Here is a 6,045-nt window from a genome sequence, read left to right as displayed (position 1 = left end):
AGCCTGCCCAGGAATGGCGCTGCACACACGGAGAGCCGTCACAAGATGATGCAACAAAAAGAAACACAGATTCCCGAGCCGCTGACAACAGAAGCGGACAAAGAAGACGTAGCAAATAGACACAGAGAACAGACAACTGGGGTGGGGGTGGGGAGAGAAATAAATAAATAAATAATTCGTTAAAAAAAGAATTTCTTAATAAAAATTAAAAAAATAAAAAATAAAAGAGATCTATTATTTAGGGGATGGAATTTCTTAAAAAATAAATAAAATTTAAAAAGAAGAGTTGCAGAAATAGTACAGAGAGTTTCTGAATGCCCTTCATTCAGCTTTCCCTTTTGTTACTGTATTACATAATGATAGAACCCGTATCAAAACTGTGGCAGTCTGAGATTATTTATGAATCCCAAAAAGAGAAAGATCACGTTTGTAGGCTAATCTGTTCCTCTGGGTGTGATACTCTTTGATTGTATTAAATTCAAATGTTTTACGTTTACTTGATAAAATCAGTTTAGGGCTTTTGATCTGACCATAGCATGTGACTCAGGTTGAGTCCCACCCTTGGTGGGCTGATATAAACAGGCACTCAGGAAGACAGAAGAGAGGGCGCTCTGTCAGGTTCGATCCTGCGGCTCTGGGGAGACATGAGCCATTTGCTGTTCGCAGCTGAAGAGAACAGAGCAGCTGAGAAACTGAGAAGTCCCAGAAAGAAAAGAGCCCTGTGCTCTGAGAGCCCTGAGAGGCCAGGCAGAAACTGGCCTCTGTCTTGCGTCAACACGTGGCAGCTGACTTTGGTGAGAAAGTACCTCTTCTGGTTATCTTGAGTTGGACTTTCCATGGCCTTGGTACTGTAAGCTTTTACCACAAATAAATACCCTTTATGGAGCCAACAAATTTCTGGTACTTTGCATCAGCACCCCTTTGGCAGACTAATAAAAAACTCAGAAGTTAAACCTGGTACCTTGCTGTAAACTAAAGTACAAAAGTTGTTTTGATTGCATGTTTCCCCCCTAATATCCTTCTGTTCTGGTATCCAACGCAGGATCCCTTTAGCTGTCAAGTCTTCTAGGTCTCCTCCAATCTGTGACAGTTCTTGTCCTTCCTTGTCTTTCATGATCTTGACACTTTTGAAGAAGACCGGTCAATTATTTTGTAGAATGTCTGTCAGTTTGGGTTTTCTGAGGTTTTCTTGTGATCAACTTGGGGTTGTAGATTATTGGGACAAATATCACAGAAGTGAGGTCAAGCCTTTCTCAGTGCCTCCTCTTGGAAGTACATGATGTGAGAGCAGATGTGGTTCAAGCAATTGGGCACCCACCTCCCACGTGGGAGGTTATGGGTTTGGTTTCCAGTGCCTCCTAAAAGATGAGCAGACAACAAGCAGACACAAAAGGCAGAAACAATGAGCAGAGACAACCAGCAGACACAGCAAGCAGACAGATGAGGGAACCATCGGGGGGGGGGCAGGGAAGAAGTACATGATGGGGATATGGATTCCTTGATCACTTGTATAAGGTGGCATCTGCTGGTTTTCTCCACTACAAACTTACTATTTTACCCTTTGTAATTACTAAACATACTGAGGCAGACACGTTGAAACTACCAGAACGTCCTTTTTCTTCTTTAGCTGTCACCCACTGAATTTAGCATTCCTTGTGGATCATTATCTTTACCATCAGTGCTTAGTAAGTTATACTCCTGGGGAGCAGATGTGACTCAAGCTGTTGAGTGCCCGCTTCTCACATGGGAGGTCCCGGATTTGGTTCCCAGTGCCTCCTTTTTTTTTTTTTAAGATTTATTTTATTTATTTCTCTCCCCTTCCACCCCCTCCCCCATTGTCTGCTCTCTGTGCTAATTTGCTGTGTGTTTTTCTGCATCCACTTGCATTATCCGGCAGCACTGTTGGAAACTGCGTCTCTTTTTTGTTGTGTCATCTTGCTGCGTCAGCAGCACTCCTGAGCAAGCTGCGCTTTTTTCACACAGAGTGGCTCTCCTTGTGGCGCACACTCCTTGTGTGTAGGGCTACCTTATGTGGGGGCACCCCTGCGTGGCATAGCACTCCTTGCACGCAGCAGCACTGCACGTGGGCCAGCTTACCACATGGGTCAGGAGGCCCTGGGCATCGAACCCTGGACCCTCCATATGGTAGATGGATGCTCTATCAGTTGAACCATGTCCACTTCCCCCAGTGACTCCTAAAAAAAAAACAAAAACAAACAAGCAAGACAAATGAAAAAAAAAAAAACCTCAGGGGAGCCAATATGACACAAGGTGAGCTTCTCACATGCGAGGTCCCAGGTTCAATCCCCAGCCCTGGTATTTCAAAAAAAAAAAAATTATACTTCTCATGATATGGGTGAAGATGGACTGGATTCCAGAAGAGCACTTATCAGCCATGTACTGGAATTCATCCTTAAACAATAATCTATTGCTCAGAAGACTAGTTAGCTCCTCTAGGAGCCTCTGCTTTCTTATTCATAAAGGTGAAAATTATGAATGTGACCTCACTTGGTTGTGGAGGTGTTGAAATGAGATACTGTCTGGGGCGGGGGGATAAAAAATAAAATTTATTATAAAAAAAAAAAAAAGAAATGAGATACTGTCAGCAAAACAGCCCATACAGGGCTTGACACATAGTAGGTGTCATTGCTAAGGAACTGAGTTGTGGGAGACATGTGCAGGTTAGGAGGTGGCAGAGTGGGGCAAGGCAGGGTTTTGAGGGTCCTGGGTATAAGTGGGTGGTCTTAGCGGAATCTCTGCTACTGTCTGTGATCAAGAAGCTGTGGGTGGGAGGTGAGTGGGGTTGTCTCTGGAGGTCACAAAGGGGACCCCGGCAGAATTCCCAAATGGACTAGTTTTTTGGAGAGATGGCTTCAGTTAAAGGAGGCTTTGAAGATATCAGAAGGAACTTGAGTAAAGGTCTGGAGGCTGGAACCCAGAAGAGAGGCACGGCAGGTGGGCACCTCCGGGGATGGGGGCAGGGTGGAAGCGGGGCTGATGCCATGGTGGGTTTCGTTGACCACAACTATGCTCAGTACCCCCTTCTGGGGCTGGGGACTGGGCTGTCTCTTCCTAATGTCAAGGTGTCTGCAGGATTATCCCAGAAACTCTGCTCCGCTGGGTGAATGGAGCTGGACCCCAGAGTGCAGTGTGCATATATCTGGTCATCCACTCTCTCATTTATTCAACAAATATTTACTGAGCACCAACTACATGCCAGGCTCTGTGCTAGGATACAAGAGAGAACAAAGCAGCTCACGGAGCCCCCATACTAGTGGAAGGAGACATCACAAAGAAGTAAATAAACAGGCTTGCTCTGGTTATATATTGTTATGCAACAAATTACCCTAAAACTTAACGGTTTAAAACAACCGTTTCAGTATACCTCATGGATTCTAAGGGCCAGGAATTCAGGCAGGGCTTGGGTAGATGATTCTGCTCTTTGCTGTGGCATCAGCTGGGTCACACTATGGGACAACTCTGGCCGATGGGCTACTCTGGGGGATGGAAGACAGCGTCACTCACCTGTGGATGTGCCTTTTAAGCCTGGTGGTCTCAGGCTAGGCAGACAGCTACCCGGAGGCTGCTGTCCCAGAGTGGGCCCCGGGAAAGCCAGGTGGAAGCTGCATGACTCTTTTTTTTAAAGACTTATTTGTTTGTTTATTTTATCCCTTCCCCTCCCCTCCCTCCCCCTTCCCCTCCTCCCACCCTGCTGTTTTGCTGCCTGTGTCCATTCACTGTATCATCTTCTGTATCTACTTCTGTTTTTTTTTTTTTTTTTAAAGATTTATTTATTTTATTTTAATTCCCCCCCTCCCCTGGTTGTCTGTTCTTGGTGTCTATTTGCTGCGTCTTGTTTCTTTGTCCGCTTCTGTTGTCGTCAGCGGCCTGGGAAGTGTGGGCGGCGCCATTCCTGGGCAGGCTGCTCTTTCTTTTCACGCTGGGCGGCTTTCCTCACGGGCGCACTCCTTGCGCGTGGGGCTCCCCCACGCGGGGGACACCCTTGCGTGGCACGGCACTCCTTGCGCGCATCAGCACTGCGCATGGCCAGCTCCACACGGGTCAAGGAGGCCCGGGGTTTGAACCGCGGACCTCCCATATGGTAGACGGACGCCCTAACCACTGGGCCAAAGTCCGTTTCCCTCTACTTCTGTTTTTGTCTTCTCATTTTCTCTCCTCTAGGATTCACTGGAATTTGATCCTGGGGACCTCTGATGTGGAGAGAGGTTCCTGGTCAGCTGTGCCACCTCAGTTCCTGGTTCTGCTGTGCTTCACCTTGACTCTCCCCTTTGTCTCTCTTTTGTTGTGTCATCATCTTGCTGCATGACTCACTTGCGCAGGCACTGGCTCATCACGTGGGCACTTGGCTCACCGTGCGGGCACTTGGCTTGCCACACCGGCATCGGCTCGCCATGCAGGCACACTTTCTCTTCTTCTTTTTTACCAGGAGGCCCCAGGGATCACACCCAGCTCCTCCCATATGGTAGGTGGAAGCCCTATCACTTGAGCCACATCCCCTTCCCTGTATGACCTTTTTTGGCCAAGCTTCAGAAATCGTGTAACATCACTTTTGCCATCATCTTTTGGTCTAAGCAGCCACAAAAGCCTTCCCAGTTTCAGGGGAAGGGGAGGAATGGCAAAGAATTTGTAGCCATTTTTTTAAAACCTGTTACAAGGATTAGAAACTGTTCTGAGGTTCAGGGAGGTTACATAACTTGCTGCAGGACGGATGTGGATGATGCTAAGAGAGGAACAAAAAACAGGCTGAAAGGCAGAGAATGAGAGGAGATAGGCTGGTTGGGGAAGACGGCTACGGGGAGGTGATATTTGGGCTGAGACCTGTTTGACAAGATTTGCAGCATGTAGAGTTTCAGGCAGCGAGCACAGCCGGTGCAGAGGCCCAGTCAGGAAGGCGTACCTGTAAGAACAGTAATGGGGGGTGGAGATGACAGCGGGAGGGGGCAGAAACAAGAGCTTCCGGTGCCTATTGATCAAGGTAAAGCATTAGAATTTTATTCCCAGAGCAACTGGAAGCCATAGGACGCTTCCAAGCAGGCAAGTGGTATGATCTGTAGAAAACTCTGTGGCTCCATGTGGAGAACGGGAGGGACAAGGTGGAAGCAGGGAGAGCAATGAGGGGCTCGCTGCAGTGTTCCAGTAGAGATGGAACACTGGGCATCCAAGAGAGATGCCCCACAGGGCAAGGCCTGTGGGGATGGCAGGCAGGCATGGATTTAGATGGAGTTAGGAGTTAGAATTGGCAAGGACTGGGAGATGGAGTGAATGTTAGTGTATTTTTGTCTGTAAAAGAGTTGTCAAGGAATAGCCTCTGTTTCTAATTTATCCAGAATTCTAAAACTAGTCCAGAAAGTCATTTTAAAGGTATAATAGTCTTGCTAATACTCAAAATGGGACAGAAAAGGTTCTCAGTCTCCACCTCACAGTCGGGGCTGTGACCTTAGCCTTAATCCTGGGCTTTCCTTTTCTCTACGTATGACGTTTAGGTTAAGCATCCCAGAAGTCTCCCAGTTCTGACCCTTCCATTTAATTGAAATTAGTTTCAGTTCAGTATAGTAAAATTTAAAATGTATATACCCTGTAGCATTTTGCTCCCTCTTACACATGTTTAGTGGGAGGCATGCACCAGGATGTTCTGAGGAGCATGCTTTACAGCAGCAAAAACCACACAATCACCCAAAGGTCTAGCAACAGGAGATTGGGTAAATAAGTCACATAATGGAATACGTCACAGCAGTGCAAATGAGTGGACTGAGGCTACACACATCGATCCAGGTGGCTCTTGTGTAACTCACATTGTATTAGAAAAGCAAATGAGAGAAAATCATATACATTATGATTCTATTTACATAAAGTCAAAACCAGGTAAAACTGAGCAACAGATTATTGTTTAAGGATGAATTTCAGTACATAGATAGAAACAAGTCAAGTGTCTAATTACCACAAAGTTCAGGATAGTGGCTATGTCTTGCAGGGAAAGGCAGGATTTGATCCAGGAGGGGCATGCAGGGACTTGGAAAAAACTGA

Source organism: Dasypus novemcinctus, chromosome 24 (genome assembly GCF_030445035.2).
Source record: "Dasypus novemcinctus isolate mDasNov1 chromosome 24, mDasNov1.1.hap2, whole genome shotgun sequence".
NCBI classification, from domain to species: domain Eukaryota; kingdom Metazoa; phylum Chordata; class Mammalia; order Cingulata; family Dasypodidae; genus Dasypus; species Dasypus novemcinctus.
The sequence above is the reverse complement of the archived record's forward strand: the minus strand, read 5'-3'. Positions refer to the sequence as shown.